General features: G+C 41.5%; 1 long non-coding RNA gene across 1 annotated transcript; it reads right to left on the minus strand.

The window, feature by feature from the left end:
• Positions 1-4305: 4305 nt before the first annotated feature.
• LOC144300326 (uncharacterized) lies at positions 4306-10366 on the minus strand. Its single transcript, XR_013366903.1, has 3 exons — positions 10159-10366; positions 6227-6326; positions 4306-4671 (listed from the first exon to the last, which is right to left on the minus strand). It is a non-coding gene; the product is annotated as an uncharacterized LOC144300326 (long non-coding RNA).
• Between the last annotated feature and the right edge of the window lie 13817 nt (positions 10367-24183).

Below are 24183 nucleotides of genomic sequence, written 5' to 3' on the forward strand. Positions count from 1 at the left end.
GGCTCATGTGATTCTTGAAACTTCAATTAAATTCATTAAAATAGAATTTAAAAAAATTTACTGAGTTCCCAGCAGCTACACTTCAAGTGTTTAATAGCCACGCAGCTAGTGGCTACCACGTTAGCGAGAATTACGAGACCTTTCTATCAACATGGACAGTTCTACTGGAGCTCTACTTTCTAGAGTACTCGACTGTGTTCTACTTTCTAGAGCACAGGGAGAAGAAGGCCATCTTCTGAGTAGGTGGAGGCTCATGTGCTGATCCTGTCCTCTGGCCTACGGTAATCACACTACCTAGGCTCAGTGCCTTGAAAATGCACCCACTCCTCAAATTTAGAAGACTAATCTACTTTTGATGCAACCACTGGACCTTGGACTAGCCTGGAAGGGAATCTGTTAGATATGGAAAAAGTCAGGGAAATGGGCTTTAAGGGTGATTCTGTCCAGAATAACTTCAACCAAGTTGTGTCATCTTACTTGGTGGTGAGAGAGATGAGACCCAGATTGTCAGCCCCACCAAAGGGAGGGACAAGATACTGAACAGACCAATAGGAACAGGTGAGATAATCCTGCTAGGGTTCACCTTGACCGCACACCATTTATTTAAAATCAGCATAATGTATTTAATATTAGTACTAGTAATACAAGACCCAGTGAATAGTAATGATCGAATTCAGTATCCACATGAACAGGAAAGCTATCTCCATTTCGAGGAACCGTGATTTCATGTTTTGTAGTTAACCTAAATTTGGATCTCTGGAATTGATGTGGAAGTTTTAATCCAGGTTTTCTGATGACGAATCCTAGGCTTTCCCCCCATAACTAGGATATGTTGGAGCTTTAATAATATAAAGTAACCGGTATCTTTGCCAGCGCAATCAGAGGATTTATTTTCCTCTTGGACTAGTGACTTATCTTTTATCAGTTTGAACATCCCATCCACACACGGAGACACAATTCTAATAAGAATGTCACAAATTTAATAACTATTATTTTATTTGTTTCAAACTAGGGTGCTCTGGGTGCCAAGCCAAAGTGTGTTTGTCCTATTATTTCTCAAAAGCTCACCTGGCATATGCCAATCAGGTAATTGCTTGTGCAAACGCATCATTAGGTGCACAATTACCTCATTTGAAACACAAATTCAGGGCTGAGTGGAAGCAATCCCTGTATGTGCAATTTTGTGAGTGTATTCATCATTACACCCAATATGGAAAAATTAGCCCTTAAATTCTTTTCCCACCTATGGCTTTCTGTTTCCTTCGCTGATGATATTCATTAAAGTCAAACAAACATGATGTGTTTTCTGGACATAAACAATTAGTCACTTTCCGTCATGGCTTCTTGAGTAAACATGTACATAAAACCAAGTTGTGTATGCAAACGTCACCTCGTTCTAGCCAAGCTGGGGAGCTCTCCTTTTACCCCAGGCTCCTGCTGACATTCTATTTCATCACTGTTTGCATGGAAACGATGAAGGCTTTATTTTATTTTATTTTATTTTTTTTTCTTTCCAAATACATTTGGCAAAATCTTCCAAGCTGTCTCCTTTACGGCAGAATATTGTCCCCGGCCCATTTATATGCTAATTGCTGAAGTGTTACCTTTTACTGACAAGTATTTACATGTTAATTAACTTTGGGAGGAGGGTTAGAAATACTAGTTTGCCCTGTTTAAAGTGATAAAGGGGCTGCTCTTTCCTTTCAAGAAGAGAACAAAGACACTATCATAAAAGGAAATTATTTAATTACCTCCTCCTAAGAATTAGAAATATGTTTTCCAACCTTTCTCTCTGTGGAGGAATTCTCCAGATTGTGACCTGAGGTACAAAAGGAGCAGGGAGTGAACATTCTTCCATTTAATCGGAGTTCCAGGTGAAGACATCTGGTGTGCGGAATCTAGGTCAGTGATAGTGGAGAAGAAAAACAAAAGGAAAGAAAGAAAAGGAGGCTTGGAAATGGTATATACTTTAATCGAAAATAACTCAAGAATAAAGAATTCCATGAAATAAATAAATGGAATAAAGAATTTCATGAAAACCTCTGTAAGGGAATGAGAACGAGTCTCTGGAGCTCTTCCTCCATCACACTGGTGTGTGTCTGTCCTGGGATCCCTGAAGGGTGGGGGTGAGGTGGGTTGTGATAAAGATGATGTTAGGTGAAGATACTGGGGCCAATTACAAGAGGTGATAGGTGTAGGAGTCCAAAATGGTAAAAGAACTAAAGCGAAGGGCACTTCCAACTTACCGAACAGAAGAACTCTTTTCTGTAAAGTGCAGGCGATCAAATGGGAGTGTTTAAGATAAACTGAGGAATATTACAGTTTTTAAGTGTATATTTGAGCCGAAGTCTGCAGGAATAGGGCAGTGCCAAACCTGAAGTGGTTAGGAGGCTCCCATTCCCCCCGTGGCAACTCTGGGTGACACTTTTATAGACAAGAGGAGGAAGAAAAGCAAGGAAACCATTTGATTGGTTATGGCTTAATTAGATGCATTATTTGGGAAAGTTTAGTTGGCTGTTTGTGATGGGTTGTCCTTAGGGTTTAATTACAGGTTAGGTTTCAGTTTGCTTGTGCCTACTGCCCTTCTTGTTTAATTAATTTAGTAGGATCAAGATGTAGAAAGACACAGAAGGTCACCATGGGGAAGATCACATGGGGGAAAGATGACTGAAAAATGGTCAGTACTTGTAGTCTCTAAGTCTAATAAACGCATAAACATCCATGTTTGCCAGACATTCATGGAGTTTTTTGAAATGTTCAGAGTTTCAGGTGAAAATCAGCTGGCACCAGGATGGATGTAGAGAACAGAGGCAAAAGAAATAGGGAAAATGAAACTTCCTTACAGCTTACAGCCTGTTGGCAAGTACTTGAGACAGGCAGAGCGACCTTCCTCCAGGAACTCAACTGCCTCAGTGTTAATACTTTGCCAAGGGCAAAAGGCTACCCTAGTTGGACATCGGCCTGACCTCCAGGATCTTGTAGGTCTTCTTCAACGCAAAAAGAAAAAAAAAAATCCCTTTGGAAACCTCTCTACCCCTCCAAGATATAAGAGAACAACCATCCTCCAAATATATATATAGCCCAGCACTGGCCATCTGAAGGGTCTCATGACTAAGGTTTACTAGACGGGGTAAATGACCCCTCAAACCTTGCTGGAAACCTTGCTTCTAAACTCCTTAGACACTTACACATCCCTAACCCCTTCCCAACTTCAAAGTATATAATCAGCCACTCCTCCTGACCCCAATGCCGCTCTTTCTGCCCATCGGTCATGTTCCCATGCTTTAATAAAACCACCTTTTTGGAACTAAAGATGTCTCAAGAATTTTCTTGATTTTTTTGCTCCTGGACCCCGAACAGTATCTCACACCAGGATGACTTGTCTTTGGTATCTTCTGCACATTAGCTCCAAACCCAGGGAGCAAATCCTAGAAATTTTATCTCCTGTCTTTAAAATAGGGCTAGTCCCTGCTCTCCATTTCTGCTCCCTTTTTAGATCTTCACTGCCTCCCTCAACATCCTTAAAAATCTAGCTGCTCTTCCCAGCTCCAGCCGGCCCAGTCTCCAACTCATCTTCCACACTCCAGCCAGAGTGATTCACTGACTCTCCAGTTCACCAATTTATGTATTTACCAGCCATTTATTGGGATTTCATCAGATCACAAGCGCAGTGCTGGATATATTTTACATGAACTCTTCCTCTAAGATGTTTGAATGGATTTGATACATGAGTTTCACACCCCTTCACCTGCTAATTGGTAGTCATTTTCATAAAATATAATAAAAATGTAAGAAAATATGCTGTTAGCTATGAACTTTGGCTTTAAGTTACTTTATGTGCTTAATTCAATAGAAAAGATGGAAATGTTTTTGGTTTTAAGTATGTGAAGTTTACATCATTCTTCTCTAATAGCTTAGGTCTGTCTTACTGACAGAGCTTTCTCTAGTGAGACTACTGTAAAGGAGAAATGGGAAAATAGAAAGTTGCGGACCATCCTGACTTCTCTGTTCTTCAAAAGGTGAATGATGTAAAAATGGTGAGGTCAGTCTGGGGAGCAAAGCAGGAACTTGCGGACATTAATGTATAGAGGAAGGGAAATAAGTGGAGTAGACAAACAGTAAGCCCAAGGAATGGGGTGTGTGGGAGGCAGACAGTGGGAGGCGAGACAAGGCAGGCTATCCAGTGGAAAAAAACAACAAAATTCTGATTTCAAAACAGAGAAGTAGTCCCTGACAAAGAACATGAAGAAATACAGAGTAAATGTTTCATTTATTTATTCAAACATGCTTAAAATTAAACTTTGGTAATAGAGATCACTTTGTAGCTGAAGGTGATATGTTCACTTAGAAAGACTCTTTGCTATTAGGAAATCCGGTGTGCTAATAGGGTTTTAATTGTAAGTCTGAGCATTGTACGAAATCTCAAACTTCTAATCAAATGAAACAGTTTATATCAGTATTTGGTAGAAAGAATTTTCTGATTATGTACCACACAGAAGAGCATTATTGCCTTGTTGATTTCTTTTTTATTCCTTTCACATTTTGTTTGATCTTAAGCCAAAATAGGAAATAGAGTCTGAGTGCCAGAACTTGGAAAGATAATTAGGGCCTTTCCTCCAACTGGCTGGCTGTATAAAGGCAGTGAGAGCTTTTTCTCTAGGAAGTAGCAATCTGTAACAGAAAAAAAGACCAAATGTTTTTTGTTTTTTGTTTTATGCCAAATGTAGCTCTAGTTCTAGCAGTATTTACACTTCAAAAGGGCTCTTGTCTAGACAGAGGTATTCATGGTGAAATGACATAACCATCCTACCCAAGCCTGGTAGAAAGCCATGGGCAGAGAAAGATTAAGCAGTACTTGGCCATAGTTGAAATTTAGAGAGAATGCCATGCTGAAAAAATGTATTTATATATGTATTCAATAAATGCTTGATGACATATTAGGTATTAGTGACATATGGCAGGCCCCGTCCTAGGTGATGGGAATCCATCGATGGACCAAACCACCCACCCTCGTGGAGATACAGGCTGTTGGAACTATAATAACTACTTGTTTGGTTGGTTTTTTTAAATCTTGCTTTATCAATGTATCTTTCAAATAGAAGTTATTACTACTTACTGGTTAGGTTGGGAAAACAGTAATTTTTCCCATTTAACAAGGGGTAGAAAAGCTGTCTGTCTCCCAAAGCCCTGATTCATCTACACCTCTCAATATATATTTGCTAGAAGTATATTCTAATTACGGACAATATATCGAGGAGAAAAGGAATAAATTCATTCATATTCTGCTTAGGAACCCACATCTAACAGGTAAGACTAAACATAGGAACAGACTCTTGGGGAACGTTCTACATTAAAAAAGAATAAAACGTCTAGAACACTTGATATTTTGTTAACATTCCCTCATGATCCACACACACATAAACAGCACATTGGAATCTTATTTACTGTTCACACTTACTTGAAAATTAAATATAAAAAGGCAAAAAAAAAAAAAAACAAAACCCTTCACTTTTTCCGAAACTTCAGAGGCTTTTATATACAAAGGACAGAAAACAGTTTGCAGTGTGCCTTGTCAATAACTACAGTAATTATTTGGTATGATAAAAATGCTCAAAGATATGAAATAAACAAACAATTGTCCTAATTTTCAGTAAACATTATTATTTTGGGGTCTCTGTTCCTCAAGTATTCTATTGTTCAAAATGTTATCCCTCTCTCCTTTTGAATACCAGAGTTAATGACTGAAGTGCTCAAGACAGAATTTTCCTTTTATGTCGCCTTCTCAAACCCCACCGTTCACATCCACTTGAAACACACATAATTATAAAAGATGAGAGCCCAATTATTATCTTCTCTCCACCCCCTATCCTCACAGGTGCCTGGCTACTTCAAGAGTGCGCGCTAATCACAGGGAAGATTCATTCTCAGTTCAGCTGCCTCATTTGATCAACTCATGACGGAGTCCAACAAAAGTGGTGTATCTAATGAAACCGATTTTCATTTTCTTTTAGTTTATTAAAAAAAAAATGAGGATATGAAAGGACAGAAGAAATAGTGAAGAATGACAGTTAAAATATAATTCTCTGACCTTTTATTTTCTTCTTTTACTTATTATGTGTCCGTCCCCCCCCCCCCCCTATTGTCTGGGGCTTGTCTTCCCCTGCTTTTCTCCTTTATCAAAAGGGAATTAAAACGAATCATGGTCTGAGTACTGAGCTGACCTGACCTGATAGGGTTCCAGGTTTGCAGCTCCACTGTGGATCAGAATGCTATGCTCCATCAAGGAGGCTGACATTGGCACTGTCGTCCAGGAAATCCAGGGGAGCCTTTGCATAAGGACAAATGGAAGGAAGCAAAGTCAGAATGCGTGCGTGTGTGTAAAATTGTGTAATTGGGTATTTTTGCTTCACATATAATAATTATACATTGCTGCCAATTTTTCCTCTTAAAGGCTGCTATTATGTTATTCAAAATTCATTGCCTAGTAAAGCTGCAATTCACCTTTCTAATTCACCTGTTTTGTTTACCGTAACACAAAAGAGAAGAAATTGAGTAAGCCTTCTCTCCTTTAACACCAGAATCAAAATAAAGTGATGTTGGAAAGAAAACAAGAACCTTGTGCCAGACAGATCTTAATTGCAAGTAGTGGAAAATCTGAGTCCAGTTGACTTTTAAAAAGGCAGGGCAAGCGGGGGGGGGGGGGGGGGGGGTGCGGGTATCTTACAGAACCAAAACATCCTTAAATAGGCGAAGATTAATCCCATGGATCAACAGTGACCCTCAAAGAATACACTTCTTCCCTTGTCGTCAGTCTTCTCTAATCATAAGCTGGCTGCCCAGCTAGTGGGAACTATTTGTTCCTTATTCACATCCAGCAAGAAAAGGAAAGGATTCCCAGGGGAATCAAGGAAACTCATTAACATAAACCCTAAGCAAATGTAACCAAGTGTCTGGTCCACTCGGTCACATTCTCTGAACCAATCACCACGGCCAGGAGGATGAGATCTGAGTGGTGGTTGGCTGAGCCAATCAGGACCTGCACACACAGGTGGAGATTCAGAGTCCATGCGCCTGCTTATAAGGGCGAGATACTGAAGCCTGAATGATGGAAAATCCAAGCAAAAGGGTGAATGGATTCTGGGAGGTTCAAAATAGAACATCCTCTACTCAGAGCTGAAAATCCGGCAAGTCAGGCAATTCTCAAAATGTCACTCACAAGATGATGAACAGTGATGCAGTAAACATTAATTGAATAATACTTTGAAAATCTAGTAAAATGAGTTTTACATATATATAAGGTGAATTTTTATAGAAGCTTTTACATAGGCACAGTGAATGTATTACATATGTATTTTTTGTTTTCTGTACATGAGATCTTAAAAAAAACCTTTGTGAGGAGGGACTGGCTCTCCCTGGAATAGCAAATTCCCAGAAAACGCAAAGTATGCCCTTGATTAGCCGACTTACCAATCTAGAGCCCACGTCACCTGTCTGACCCACACACCCAGGGAGGGAACAGTCCTCTGCCTTAAGCATCCCAGGGCACGTAGCAGGCACCTGGGGACCACTGCTACAGTGCGGAGCTTGCCGAAATCATTCTGTTTCTCTGCCCTGCCTTGCCTTTCCCACAGAAACCCCAATAAAGGCTCTACCTTCAGCTTTGCCCTTGCTTCTGTCACCTGACCAAACCCTGGTGCTTCCCTTTTGAGCCTGCCTGGCAGGACCTGTGACTGTAATGAACTGTTTTCCTAGGCCTCTCCTGTGTTTCCTCCTTGTGGTTGCATTTGACTAACCATCATGTAGGAAAACACAGAATAGTGAATTAGTGAATTAGTAGACTGGCTTTACATTTTACTCAGTTATGCCCGAATTATGTAATGACTAGTCGAGTCATCGCTGTAATGAAGGTCGGTCTGTATGGGGGGGCGGGGGGGTTGGGGACAGCAGGCGGGCAGGGCCTCCTGCCCATGGTAGAGTCCTAGAGATACTCTAACGTTGACCTGCCACGGTGGTGCTGACTGTAACACAACACGGGGCCCCCTCTGTACGCCCCAGAGAAAGCTCTAGATAGTGGAGATGTCAAAAGATCTTCAGCTTGAGCAACGACTTCCTCATTATAGTAGGTAGGGTGTGTGAATCTTACTCTACAAAGCCGGAAATGCAAGAACAATCACATTCCTCTGTTTTCTTCGAATAAAACTAAATCCTATTTTTCAGTGAGGACAGACAATGTCACCTTAGCTATCAGAAGATTCCTCATTCTCATTTTCCTTCTCCTCCTCACCTTTCTTCTATCTTTACCTCTACCTTAGACCAACTGTAGTCCCTTCAAATTATTCAGTCCACAGCCACCAAAACCATAGTCCTTTTCCACAACCAGTCCCTTCAAATCGTCCAGTCGTCCAGGATTCAGATCCCAGTAAGTTTTTATGCTTTGAAACAAAGACCTTCAATACAGTAATAAAATGTAAGAACCTAGCTCCTTCGATAGGAAAGGAGGAAATTCAAGGAGAATGAAACACAAATGGGGCACCTGGGGGGCTCAGTGGTGGAGCCTTAGGCCCAGGGCGTGACCTGGGGACCCTGGGATCTAGTCCCACGTCAGGCTCCCTGCATGGAGCTTCTCCCTCTGGTTGTGTCTCTGCCTCTCTCTCTCTGATGAATAAATAAATAAAACCTTTATTTATTTACTAATAAATAAGACCTTTATTTATTTACTAATAAATAAGTAAATTCATAATAAAATTATTTATTTAAATTTCATTTATGTATTCATGAGAAACCTTTATAAATATATAAAATTATTTATTATAAATTTATAATAAATAAAATTACTTATTTATTTTAAATTTCATTTATGTATTTATGAGAGAAACCTTTTATTTACAAACTCATAAGTAAAATTATTTATTTATAAAATTATAAATTTCATTTATGTATTCATGAGAGAAACCTTTAATTTATAAATAAATTTATAATAAAATTATTTATTTTATATTTTATGTATTCATGACAGAAACCTTTATTTATAAATTTATAATAAAATTATTTTAAATTTGATTTATGTATTCATGAGAGAAACCTTTATAAATTTATAATACATAAAATTATTTTAAATTTTAGTTATGTACTCACGAGAGAAACCTTTATTTATCTATAAATACATATATAAATTTGTAATACATCAAATTATTTATTTTAAATTTTATGTATTCATGACAGAAACCTTTATTTATAAATTTATAATAAAATTATTTTAAATTTCATTTATGTATTCATGAGAGAAACCTTTAATTTATAAATAAATTCATAATAAAATTATTTATTTTAAATTTGACTTATGTATTCATGAGAGAAACCTTTATTTATAAATTTATAATACATAAAATTATTTTAAATTTTATTTATGTATTCACGAAAGAAACCTTTATTTATTTATTTATTTATTTTAAATATTTTTATTTTTTTTTAATTTTTATTTATTTATGATATTCACAGAGAGAGAGAGAGAGAGAGAGAGAGGCAGAGACACAGGCAGAGGGAGAAGCAGGCTCCATGCACCGGGAGCCCAATGTGGGATTCGATCCCGGGTCTCCAGGATCGTGCCCTGGGCCAAAGGCAGGCACCAAACCGCTGCGCCACCCAGGGATCCCCGAAAGAAACCTTTAATCTATAAATACATAAATAAATTTGTAATACATCAAATTATTTATTTTAAATCTTATTTAGGTATTCATGAGAGACCCAGGCAGAGGGAGAGGCAGGATCCCTGCGGTGAGCCCGACGCGGGACTCGATCCCAGGACCCCGGGGCCACGGCCTGGGCCGAGGGCGGACGCTCCACCGCTGAGCCCCCCGGGCGGCCCTAAGTACACAGATGAGGAAGGCAGAGCGCGCCGCCCCCCGCGGCCCCTGGCCCCGCCCCCTCCGCCCTGGCCCCGCCCCCAGGCCCCGCCCCCAGAGCCCCAGCCAGGACCGCCCCGACGTGCGTGCGTGTGTGCGTCCTTGCAGGGGCCCCGGGCTAGGCCGGAGCGCGGGCGTCCTGGGGGTTGGGGGAGCGCCCTCAGGCCTCCCGGGCGGTCTGCACGGCGCGCGCGGACTGGCGGGGTCCGGCACGGTGCGTGCCTCTCGCGGACGGACGGACGGACGTGCTGCCCACCCGACAGACCAACGTCTCACGGCGGGAGGACGCCGGCCTCGCAGGAACAGCAGCGGGAAACCACCCCGTGCAGCGCCCGGCGCCCCGGAACCCACGCGGCCGCCACGACCCGGAAGCTCCCGGCGGTTTCCGGGCAGCCTCGCCGTCGGCCGAAGGGGTCTCATCCGGGGAGCTCTGCCCCCAAGCGCGGCCGCCGGAAACACGTCAGCGAGCGAGCTCCGCCGCCGCGCCCCGGCTTGGCCCGCACGAGGGGGGGATTTCCGCCACGTGCGTATGTACGTAGGCACGCACTGCGCACGCACGTCGGCACGTCGGCACGTCGGCATTCGCTGACGCCCGCAGCTTCCCTCCAGGGCTGGTGCAGAGCGCTTCGTGCTTCAGTCGGCGTCAGCCTTTGCAGCAGACGAAAGCATCATTTTTTTAAAAATTTCTATTTATTTTTTTAAATTGGGTGCCCTTGGCAGCTGTTTCTCTCCGAATGGGGCCTTTGATAACATCCAGGAGAAAAAAAAAAAAAAAGGAGCGGTGCCGCGGCCGCCGCCTCATTTCCGTGACTGAGCCGGAGGAGGGAAGCGCAGTGCTCGGAGCGCGGGAAGCCGGGCGCTCGGGAGCAAGCAGGACGCCGCCCCACGGGAGCTGCCCGGGGTCATTACGAGACACACGCCTCCTGCCCCCTGCGTTCGCGCTACGGCCGCTCTTCCGCGGCGCGAGGCCAAGCAGTTGGACTGAAGCGCCGTCCGCTGTGGAGGCCGTGGGGGGAGGGGCAGGGCGAGGGCCGTGACGCCCGGCGTTTGAGGAGGTCCTCGGGGAGCCTGAGGCGACGGGCGGGCGGCCTGTGCGCGCGGGGCGGCGTCAGACGCACGTGAGGACCGCGCCGTGAAAACGCAGAAAAGCCGAGGGCACGCCTGGGGGCTCAGCGGTGGAGCGTCTGCCCCCGGCCTAGGGCGTGGCCCCGGGTCCCGGAATCGAGTCCCGCGTCGGGCTCCCCACAGGGGGCCTGCTTCTCCGTCTGCCTGCGTCTCTCACGGATTAAAAAAAAAAAAAAAAAAAAAAAAAACATAAAAAAAAAAGGGGCGGCACGGCAGGCAGCGCGAGGAACCATGAGCGTTTTGGGAGCCGTCGTCAAGATCGACTGAAGAGGAACAGCCTTAATTAAAATCTTTATTTTTTTTTTATTTATTCATGAGAGACACAGAAAGACAAAGAGTCAGAGACCCAGGCAGAGGGAGAAGCAGGCTCCATGCAGGGAGCCCGACGTGGGACTCGATCCCGGGTCTCTAGGATCACGCCCTGGGCCGAAGGCGGCGCTAAACCGCTGAGCCACTCTGTCTGCCCAATTAAAATAATCTTTACGGAAATCACGGAAACTACGTCACCAAGAATCCCCCGTGCGTTTCACAGATGCTATTTCTGCTCTTTTTGAAGGCCCAAGACCCACACACACGCAGAACGGCTTCCCGTGGTTCCAGGACACTTGAGAAAGCCTCGGGGAGCCCGAGTGATGGTGCTTGTTTCCTCCCCTCGGGTGTATCTTTGTCTTCTTTGTCCGGGATCCACACGCCCGTTTGGTCCTTTGGAGGCTCTGCCCGAGTCTCGTCTTGGAGTCGAAGGAGGCCTGGGTTTCTCCTGGGCACCCCCCATCCCCCACCCCCACCCTGTCCTAAGCTTCTCTTTCCTCCTCAAAGACTTGCTAAACCCTCTCCTAGGTCCTGCGCCGCATCAGGTTGCACCGATGGATTATATTCGCACAACGAATGTGCCTTCCACAAATATTTGGCCGCTAAATGAAAGAACGCTTTGCTTTCCTGAGGCTGCTCTGACAAACCGTCACACACGTGGTGGCCCCAAGACAAAGAGCGTCATTGTCCTGCAGCGCTGGAGGCCAGAGAGGTCCAAAACCAACGTGGTGGCCGGTTGGCTCCTTGTGCAAGATGTGAGGACACGACTGTCTGGTGGCTTGCTCGCAGCTGCTGGCGGTTGATGGCAGCCCTTGGCGCTCTTCGGCCTACAGATGACAGCTCTGCCTCTGTCTTTGCAACGCTTTCTTCCTTACGTCCTTGTTTCCCCCCTTTTTCTGTGCCTTGAAAGGATACTCTCATTGGGTTTGGGGCCCGAGGTAATCCAGTGTGACCTCAGCTTGAACCTTGTCTTGATCCTATCTGCCAGGACCCTTACTCCAAGTTAAGTTGTATTCTGAGGTTTGGGGGGGTGTACATGAGATTTTGGGAAACACTATTCCGCTACACAAATGAATTTGGACTTGGCTTGAGAAACTATCAGAGCTTTAGGGATCCTAGTGCACAGCTTATTTAATGCACCACAGATGTCTAACACGTTAGCTGTCACGTCGAAGCTCAAGACGTTTGGCCAAATCTTCAAATCGTGTCCGGGGAATTCTAGGTTATGGATGAGGCATCTGGGGGTAGAAGTAGGACCGTTAGGGAGCCCCTCTATGCATGACATTTTAACTAGAGCAGCTGGACTTCTTCCTGTTTCATAGATTGTGGTTTCATGTAGGAATGCATTTGCAAGGGAGGTTCCACTTCAGCAGTGATTGAAAATCAGTGGCTAAGAATTCCATTGCCCCAAACTTTTTTTTTTTTTTCAAAAGTGTGTTTATAAGTCAAGAAGCACAGGTTTCAAAATGTGGCACAACAGCAACTCCATCACCTCCCAAGTATGGGAGGGATGGACCACAGGCTGGTTAATTTCAAGAAAAAAGGTGGCTGTCAGGGAAGGTCTAGACCCTAAGGTGCTCCTTGGGTGGGGGAACCTCTTTTCACCGCTCTTTTGAAACCAGCAGCTTCAAATAGGACCGTAGACACTATTCTGAGAACAGAGCAAAGCACTTCATAAAAGGCTCCTCCCCCAATGCTTTGGGAGTGAATGTTCCCAGCTCTTAGAGTCAGGCTCATTCATTACCCTCATACTAGCAACCGGCTAGTAAGCATGAATAGTATGGGGTTGAGAGAAGTAGACTCAGGCTGAGGTACAGCGGTGATTATTCAGGGAGTTGGGGAAAGCTTCTTTAACTCACATTCAGGCTTCTAAGCCCTTCAGCACCCTCGGAGCAGTGAGATTGTTGAAATTACAGAGGCTTTCTGGACTCTCACATCTGTTTATGAATAACCCCAAACCCTAAGCTAAGCAAATCTATTTAACTCAATGTAATTATAAATATGAGCCTTTATTATTCAAATGACTTCTTCATATGCCAGGAAAACCACCTTGCAAAGCTTATTAGGAACCACAGAACAAAAATCTTTGTTCGCAGAAATGGCAGATGTCTTAAAGCAAAACAAAGCAAAATAATAATAAAATACCCAACCTCCCCCAAACGGCAGCTTTTTATGCTAGATGAAGAATAGATATTTGACCTCCAAACCAGTGAGATGTCTGGAAGGGAAATAATGGTGGTTTGGCCACTTGCTGCTTCGTCTTGATTAATAGGCTTCTACTTCTGTTGGTTTGGGATGCTCATTATGAAGTATTTCCTCTGAGATCATGTGGAGTCAACTCCGAAGGTCCCTTTCCCCACTCCCTCCACCTCCCCACCCCACCATTACCACCAAGTAAAGAGTAATTCTAAATTTTACATTCTCTGACATTACTTTGATCTTAAGGGTATGCTGGATTCTCATTCTGTAGTTTCTAATTAGGTTTGTTGCCTCGATTTAAATTTGTTTCTTTGGAGATAGGACTGGAAGGGGGGGGGGCGGGTAAAGCACATGTTTTCATCAAAGCATCCTCTGTTTAGAATGATTTTAACTATGGGCCTGGGTGGTTTGGTCAAGGGGCTGTGTGGGAGAGTGATGGCACAGAGATGAGGGCTTGTTTCAAAAAGTCGGGTGCTGGTCTTCGGAGAGAGTCCGGGTAACTGGTAAAAGGCACAGGCTCTGGGTAAATTTAGCTGTTGTCAGTTGGTGATGTACATTCTCAGTTGTGAGAATTATATAGATCCCTATGTGGACCCGCACCTGGCACTTTGTAAATGTTAGGTATGAAACAGGTCAGACAAGGGCACTTTCTCCCTCATCTCCATGATCAATCAACCAATCAATTGGTTAATTTCAGATGTCGGCATGAAATAAATAGGGAACAGGAAAGGGGCAAATCCCAGTTAGAGAAAAGAACTTGACATGAGAGGATTGGAAAGTAAAGTGCATAGCTGCTGGAATATTGGCGGGAGGGCAGAGGGTAGGAGATTAGGCCAGGGAGGCAGATGGGGCCACGTGATGAGGGGCCTCGCAGGCCATTTAAGGGGGTTAGATGCTCCCCAGATGTAATGAGAATCCACTGGAAATTACATGATGAGATTTATGCTTTAAAAAGATCCTTTGTTTATTGTGTGGATTATGAGCTCGAGAGAGGCAGGAGCAGAATCAGGAAGGCCAGTTAGGGGGGTCAGTGTCATGGGAAAAGCACAAAGTTTACAATTGAAAAATCTATGTGTGACAGCATTGTGATCGTGGGTAAGCTTTCCGAGACTTGCTTTGCTCGTGCACAAACATGGGAAACGGTAATACCTGCTTTGCAGAGTTGTTATGAGGACGAAATGAGATAATATGTATGGAAATGTTCAGTGAACTGTAACAGTAAACAAAAACCGTTCTTAAAAATAGTTCTATGACTATTACCGAAAACGGTGTTTTTCAATATGGTTCTCAGACCATCTGCATCAGAATCACCTGAGGTCCTGATTAAAAGCACAGAGGTTTTTAGTTCAGACTTCGAAATTTCTGCCCACACTTTCTGATCCTCGGTACTGTTGTGACTTCATCACCGTAGCAATGAAATGTTTGCAGGTTGGGGCAGGACGGCCTGCTTTCCAATTCTGGTTCTGCCTTGACAGTTTTCTTTATCTCTCTGTACCTTAGTTGTACCATCTGTAAAATGGGCATGATTAATTAGAGCACTTCTTTTATTGGATTCTGAAAAGGGCAAGTGAATTCCTTCCTATAAAGGGCTTAGAGGAGAGGTCAACTCATGGTAACCACTAAGTGCACATGGGCTGTTGTTAGTGTCCAGGAAGGGTCTGACGGGGAGCAGATGTTAGTGTTGGACAAACCCACTCAGGACTAACCTTCTGATGTGCAAAGACATGGTCCCTGTTTGTGAGGTGCCACAGGCTTGCAGAGATAGCAGACATACAAGTATGTTGATACATGGTGATGTCATAATTGGCACAATAAACATTAAAAGAAAGAACCGTAGATGATAGAAAATTCATGCTGGCGACTTTGGGTTTTAATGAGCATTCCGTGCTGATCTCTCTCTCTCTCTCTTTTTAGTAGGCCTAGGTTAATATTCTTCTGTCTTTAAAACTGTTAAACCTGGCCAGCTTAAATGCCAGTTAAAATACTATTTAAATATTTGGTCCTGGGATATGAGCCTTGGAGAAGGAAACGAATTACAAAAGCTTTATTCCCTTTACTTTTCTCATAGGCTCCTCCTGGTTTGTGTTCCAGTAAACATTTGTATTTATAGCCGACCAAATAAGCTAGCTTCAGCTTTAAGGAATTCGGTGCAGCCTGGCTTTGGATGTGGAAACACTGGGAAAGCTAAGAGCATGAGTATCGAGCTGAGTATAAAATGAAGTCTTGGATAAAGGATCTTTGAGAGTTTTTACTTTGGGTGTGGACTTCTTAATTTGGTGTTGGATCTTTGATGTAGTCCACGAAATAATGTATTAAGTACTCATTGTGGTAGAAGACGTAGAAAATTTAACATGATATCCAGGAGGCAGAGCAGACACAAAAATGCAATATATGTACCAAGTGCGCTATGGTGGGGCACAGCCCATGAGTACTGCCGACATTTAGAAAAGGAAGAGTCAGGAGCAGCTTCATGAAGGATGTGGTTCTTGAGCTGGGCCTGGGAGGAGGTTTAAAAAAAAAAACAACATGTTTGATAAAGAGATATTCTAGTACTTGGTGACTATAGTGTACCTAACCAAAATAAATGACTTCCCTTTATAAGATCCATCATACAATGAGAGAACATTTTAGAAGTTATATTTCTGGAACTGCTTTCTTCATTTTGGACAGACCATATAATATGCTTATTATTATTTGCTTTTTAGGTGTTTTTGTTTTTTGTTTTTTTAGATTTTATTTTATTTATTCATGAGAGACACAGAGAGAGGCAGAGACACAGGCAGAGGGAGAAGCAGGCTTCATGCAGAAAGCCCAATGTGGGACTCAATCCTGGGATCTGGGGATCACACCCTGAGCCAAAGGTGGACGCTCAATCACTGAGCCACCCAGGCATCCCTGCTTTTTAGGTTTTACAGGGATGACACACATGGGCATCAGGAATGTGGGCTCCCGCATATTGTTTGGGGATTGAATATGGGCTCTACGGTGTCAGTGTCCCCTAGGTAGGTTAACTGAACTTTCCTAACTCCCATTTTTTTTTTAACTTTCAAAATGAGAACAATAATAGTACTTACCTCATTGATTTTTTGTTTGTTTACTGGTGAGAGTATGGATGGCATATTTAGACATAGGATTCAGTAGCAGTTGTGTTCACATCAATACAAATGTTTTCTTTATATTGAAGAGCTCCACTCAAGAGAAGAAGATTACATTTTTAAAAAATACGATCAACATAAAATTGAGACTCAGGTAAGTAAATCCCTTCACAGATTTACAAACTGAGTATTTAGCCAAGCCAGAAATAATATGAAAAAGGATTCTCATTCTATAACACCATATTTTCCTTCCAGATGTGGTTCATGGCGATCTAGATCACGTCTACCTCCTCACCGCCAATTTAATCCTTGCTTAGTCTCATTTCCATCCACATCTACTGTGGAAGGCTCTCAGAGGTCAGTGTGTCCTTTGAAAAACCAAGTCCTTTTTGACCTGTTAGAGCACTTGACATAATTGTCCATTTCTCCCCTGGAATAGTCTCTCATATAGGCTTCCTTGATGTGACACAATTGGCCTGTGGACTTTTTCCTAAAGCTTGGCTGTTCATATAACACCATCTTTTGTTTTTGTTTCCATTTCTGCACTCTGCCTCACTGTGACTTAATCGACAACTTTCTTTAATGTTCATTAAAAAAAACTAAACTACATCTATTTAATAATTAGAAAAAATTCCATAAACAAGATGGGTATTAAATAGGATTTGAACAAAACAGATTCTTAAATTCTAGACACATTTCTGCTAAAAACTTTGATACTGAAATCCTCACTTTTTTTGTTGCAGAGGGATGCTAATGATTCTCAAAGAGGTGTTTCAACTCTTAGTGCTGAATGGAAACTTTCTCCTTAATGCAATCCCAAGGATTCGAATAGAGTTCTAATCCTAAACTAAATGTTATGCAAAATCAAATGTGTGTACTTTTTAAAATAATATTTTAACCACTAATCATCCTGGCCTCACAGTTCACAAAACACAAGCATGTAGAATGAAACAAATCCCTCAGCCTGGTGTGGAAGCCATAAGTAGATCTCAATTCTCTTCTTGAGCATTGCCGTTATCCTTCTGCATACACCCTGTCCTGTGGTGAAATTGAACCACTCCCCCTTCCTACACATATCTGGAACTTTCCATATCTTGTTCATACTTACATGTTCTACTTAGAACATTACCTCAAATATTCCATTCTCCCTCTATTCTCAAATGCTTGAAGCCTTTCTTGATTTCCTAACTTGAAGTATTTGCTTTTTCAAAGTTTCAGGAACTTATGCTTTCCTTGGGCTACTTCATCATTAAACTTATAATTCAATATTGTGATTATTGTTGGTATTTTTCTCCGGTAGGGGGGGCTGCATTCCTTAAGGACTTAAATTTACTCATTCCCAGCAACTAGCAGATGGACTAGTATGCAGTAGGCACTTAGGAGGTATCTATAGAATTGCATTATTGGGTTGGGTTTGGGTGAATCTGGCTTATAGTAATCAACTGTGTGTGGTATGATAGAAAGGAAACTTACTTGGGAATCCAGATATCTGAATTTTCACTGTGAAATTGAGTGTGAATGGACAATTGGTTTCTCTGACCATTCATGATAATATTACATCTGTCTCTGTTTGGATAGGGGAAGAATAGTTTAGGCCTTGGGTACGTGAAAGGGCTGGAAAGAATGCCAGTGAGGGAGGCAGGAAGATTGTATGGAGTTCCAAAGGTAAATTCTGCCCTCAAGGCCATTGGTCGTGATTTTCCCTAAGTACCCAAGGCTCTTCATGACCGATACCTCTTTTATAAGAACAATGGTATTATACACTCCCCCTTAAGAGAAAAAAACACTTGTACTCTGGACTCAGTTTAACTGCATTTCTCATTCTTAAACTTCCTGTTCCTCATCTATAACAAATGAGATGCTGTGTGAAAAATTTAATCAGTGCTGAGTAGTAGTCCCATAAACTACACCAAAATAAAATTTCTTTTCACAGCAAAGGAAACCATTAACAAAACAAAAAGGTAACCTAGTGAGAAGAACATTTGTAAATGATATATCCAATAGAGGGTTAATATCCAAAATATATAATGAACCTACACAATTTAACACCAAAAAAAAAACTCCCTCAAAAATTCAGTTAAAAATGGCCTGAAGATCTAAATAAACATTTTCCCAAAGACATACAGATGGCTAACAGACACATGAAAAGATGCTTAACATCACTGATCATCAGGGAAATGCAAATCAAAACCACAGCAAGGTGTCACCTTATACCTGTCAGAATGACTAAAACCAGAAAGACAAGAAATAAGAAGTGTCGGTGAGGATGTGGAGAAAAAGAAACCCTTGTACACTGTTGGTGGGAATGTACACTGGTGCAGCCACTATAGAAAACAGTAGGGAGTTTCCTCAAAAAATTAAAAGTAAAAATACCATATAATCCAGTAATTCCACTACTGCTTATTTACCCAAAGAGAAGGAAAACACTAATTGGAGAAGGTATGTGTATCCCTACATTTATTGCAGCATTATTTACAATAGCCAAGGTAGGGAAATATTATATATATATATATAACATATATATATTATATTTATATATATATATATATAATGGCATATTATTCAGCCTTTAAGAAAAATGAGGTCTTGTTACTTGTGACAATGTGAATGGACCTAGAGGGTACTATGCTAAGTGAAATAAATCAAAGACAGATAATCTATGATTTCACTTACATATAAATCTAAAACAAAACAAAACAAAACAAAAAAAACAAATCAAAGAACAAAGAGGAAACAGACGCATCAACAGAGAACAAACTAAAGGTTGCTAGCGGGGAGGGGAGGATGGACAAAATGGGTGAAGGGAATGGGAAATCTGACTTTCAGTTATGAAATGAAGAAGACAGGATAAAAAGTAACGCATAGGGAATGTAATCAATGGTATCGTAATAGCATTGTCCGGGGACAGATGGCAGCTACACTTGCGGTAAGTGCAGCGTCTTGTATAAACTTGTCAAATCACTGGGTTGTGCACCTGAAACTAATGTAACATTGTGTGTCAACTATACTTCGATCATAAAACAAAAGAATAAAATGGTTCAAAAAATGAACCATTTACTCTTGAACATCAAACTGCATCTGAAAAACATATGGACAATTCGGATCAAGCACAAGACCTGTAAGTCAAATTTTACCTACTTCCTCGGAATGAATGAGATGAATTTGGTTGCTACACTTTGCCTTTGTCCCTGTTGCTGTAAATCTCTGCCTTCCCCTCTCCCCATCCACGCAACTGTGTCTCTTTTCATGATTTCTGATATCAGTGAACAAATGACCCCCAAGCACTTCTCACTGCAATCAAAACATTACTTTCCTTCATAGACTTCCATGGAAACAAAGCCACAGGGAAAGGGGAAGGAGCGGCTGGGGGAGGGAAGGGGAGCAGGGGGGACAGGACCAAGACAGGCTCGCAGTGATATTTCCTCTAGACCTTAGGCACCTGGCTTGCACCTGGATTGCTTCACTTCCTTGATCATTTTCATCTCACCCGGGGCTATATTTGTGCCTCTTTTCTAAACAAAACTAAGTATTTAAGATCTTTTTGGCCACTCAGCCTCAGGTACATATCTGTAGAATGAAAAGACACAGGACTCATCATCCGGGTTTGATTTCATCACTACTGTCCCCTTAGTGTTTTGCTTCTTTCTGTTGCTGGTCCCCTTTCTCTCCGTTCCTGCTCCACCCGCTCCTCCTCCCTTGGCCCCTAACCATTTAGATTTATTATCAGTTCCTCGACTATTTGTTCAATTAGGTCTTCAGTTCATGGTCCATGCCGAAATTTGATCCATGAGTCTTCTTTCTTGGTCGTGTCTGATTTCATTCCGTCATACCTTGCCCCCACTTGGGATTTCTCTGATATCATCTCCTTCAACAGCTTCGATAAAATGTATGGCTTCTTCTTCCATTTGCTCCCATCACTTTTAGGCAGTCATTATGCTTAAATATTTAGCCTCCATTGATTTTCACTTTGCACATCACCGTTTAGTTAAGACTGTGATGTCAAATACCCTTTACAGCTTTTTTTCATTCCTATGTTTTCCTTGCCATGCTTCTTTGCTCTTGCATAGAATTTCCCCAGAAATTTCCCTGGAGTGACTTTCTAAGATCTGCCTCTATTTTTTCTTCTTCTTCTTAGGTTGCAGACTTTTGTTTCAGTGCTTAATATTTTTTCTTTTTCTTCTGCTATGTTAACTATCACTTCTCTCATTTTCCCCCTCCTTTCACTCACTCATGACCACAATTGCTGATCTTAATACAGTCTTCAGATTTAAGGAAGCTGATGAGATGGAGGGCAGGGTGGTTTTCAATAGCAGCTACTCTAAAATTTCTGCTACATGTGGCAGCACGGAACAGAAAGGAGAAAATGTCAGTTAGGTAATATATCAGAAGGACCAATGTGGTAAGAAAGCAAAATATTAGTCTTTTAAGCAGAATTCTGGCCATGGGATTGCTAGGGAGTAAAGGTGAATGCCGGGGTGTCTGAATTTGAGATGGTAGTGTAGTAAAGAGCTTTGCCACTCGAAGTGTGATTTGTGGAACAGCAACCTTGACAACAACTAGATGCCTGTTAGAAATGCAGGATCTTTGGTTCCATCTCAGATCTACACAATCAAATCTGCTTTTTTAACAGATACATGCATATTACAGTTTGAAAGCCCTGGCACTGAAGTAAAGCTTCCTTAAGATTTTAGGCAAATTTGGAGGTAGTGACTTGACTTCTTTGAATTTCTGTTTACTCACTCGTGAGCTGTTAGTAATAGTATCTAACCTTTAAAGTTGTTGTAAGGAATAGAAATAATGTACAATTCTAGCAGCGATCAATAAATAGTGACGGCTATACTTGTGAATTTCCTAAAAGATAGAACAGGGAGGGGATTTTAGTTTAGGGGATTTTAGGGGATGGAGTCTGACTACATTTTGAGTTTAGAGTCATTAAAAGGACAAAGTGCCCACTTCCCAAAATATTCCCATTTTTCTCTTTGCCATCTGAAATAAAACCCAACATTTCTCAAGCCATATAGATGAAAGCCAAATTATTTTGTGAATTATAAAGGTATGAACACATAAGCAAATGTTTAAAATTGTGTATACAAACCAAAAAAATGGGTGAAATGTTCACCTTTGATACCATTTCCGAACTTCTCCTTCCCAACAGCAGTAATGACTGGACTTGGCCTTGAGTTTCAGTTCACTGACTAATTCTGTATGCTTGGCCAAGTCATAGACCTTTTAGGGGCTTCTATTTTCTTATCTGTAATATATAGGAAATAATTCAGAAGGTTGCTTTGAGAATCAGATACAAATAATGTGACAGATTTATTATGAATTTGACCTCCCATTCATTTACCAATACATTCAACAAACATTGACTGGCTGCCCATTAAATTCTGGGCACTGGGAAGAGCACCGGACACGGTTCTTCTCTCGAGGAGTTCGCTGTCCTCAAAAGTAGACATGTAAAACCTAGCTCTGACCAAGAAGTAGTGAACACAGAATAATTATCAGGCACCATACTAGAAACACAGTGGAATATACTTGCTTCTCAGGACGACTGAGGCTTTGAGAGGCTAAGTAACTTCTCCAGGGTGTGCAGTTAGACAGTGGTGGACACGAACTACAACAAAGCCTCCTCGTGTAAGCTGAACAGAACAAGCACTGTGCAAAAGGTAGAGGCTAGGATCCTGGCAGAGGGCAGATTTCAGAATGAGATGGCTTTATCGGAAACTCCCCTACCCCTGGGGTTCCCTGTTCTGCATCTTTTCCTGAGAAATGAATTCCTTCCACTGTGTGATGTTTCTTTTGTACAGATGCATCCCAGCTGGAGCTGGGACTGAGAAGTCACCTGCAGAATACTGTGTCTCACTACTCGCCTTCCATCCCCATTAAAAAACACCAAAATAAATAAATAAAAATTCTGTGGTTAACATTTTATGTACCTTTAACTCTCCAGCAGCCATTTGGTCTCTGCTGTTTCTGTTTGGTGGCTAAATTTATATTTATTTTATGTGTTATTTCCTCTTAAATTTTGTAAGGACATGTATCTTCATGAAAAGAACAAAGGAAGAAAAACAACTTGTAAATTATCACAAGAAAAACCCCTGCTAAAAACAATAAGTTTGCTGACAGATGGCAAAATCAGTTGAAAAGCGAGTACCATATTTACTAAGTCTAACCCATTTAGTAAGCCAAAAAAGTGTTATCTAATTCTATCCCCTGTGTATGTGTGTGTTTTGGAATAAACAGATGCCTAATGAGCAATGTGTCTAGTGTAGTTTTGAAGGAACCTGGATAAACCCAGGTTCTGATTCAGGGTTTGATTTTGACAAATATAAAAGTGTACGAAGTCAAATCTATTGTAAATAAAGTTGTCAGAGCAAAAACAGCATTAAGATGCTGTCAAAGCAACATTATTTTTTAAAAAACAACACACCCCAGAATTATTGTACCACATAAATTCGCTTTTAGAAATCTCTCTATTATTTATATAGTCTCATAACAACTACAAAATACTTAAAAGGAGGCCACATGCCCTGTCAGCATTAGGAAACCTGGATGTGAGCCCAGCCAGTGTAACAAGTTTGAATATTATCAATCTTTTTATAAAACTATATTAAACAAAGTGGGAACAACTCATCAAGACATACATTTGTTTATATCGTGTAGGACATGGCTGAGACACAGCCTTCCCACCCTCACTTTCTTCCCTCCAAAGCCCAGTTTTCCAAAAGAAAGAAATGCTAATTCTACTATTGTCTTATTTTGAATTATGAGTTTTGAGACTATGTATTCAGATGGTTTTTCAGGATCCAGTCTAAACCGGGAAGAATAAATAAAGTCTGGGATGCTGTATACATAAGAAGAACTTAGAATAGACTCAAATTCTAAGTGAACACATGTACCATGGTTTCTAGAAAGTGGACTTACAGGTTATTATTTAATGCTTCTATGAGTTTCTTCAGGCGAAAACATCCCGAGCAATGATTTGCACAGGGTTGGTGTGGCGTAGATATTCCTCTCTGGGTGGGTAACAACATGGAGATAAGCCGAAGAATTTCTTTTCTTTTTGGCCTTCTTTCTTTTTTAATAAAAAGTATGGAAACATGATTAAATGATTAATCAAGTAATATCACACAAAGTAAACTTGAAAACAAGGAGTATTGTTAGAGATAAGTAAAACATGTCACGATGATCAAAAGGTCTATTCACTGGGGACACATAATCCTAAATGTGAATGTATCTCAGAACCTCCAGGTACATGAAGCCAAAATGACAGAAATAAAAAGCCAAATGGAAAAAGTAATCATAATTGATGATGTTAACAATCTTCTCTCAGTAATTGATAGAATAAGTAAACAGCAAAGCAGAAAAGATAGACACCAACAATCGTCAACCGGACCTAATTGGTTAGTAGAACCCTATACCTAAGGATTGCCGAATGGACATGGGTTTCAAGTGTGTACGGAGCACATGCTCTTACTGGGCTATAATTTTCATTTTTGTAAATAATGTTTTTTGGGTATTTGGCTGTTGCTATAGATGCTCTCGGTGCCTTG

The sequence above is a fragment of the Canis aureus genome, chromosome 28 (genome assembly GCF_053574225.1).
Source record: "Canis aureus isolate CA01 chromosome 28, VMU_Caureus_v.1.0, whole genome shotgun sequence".
NCBI lineage: Eukaryota > Metazoa > Chordata > Mammalia > Carnivora > Canidae > Canis > Canis aureus.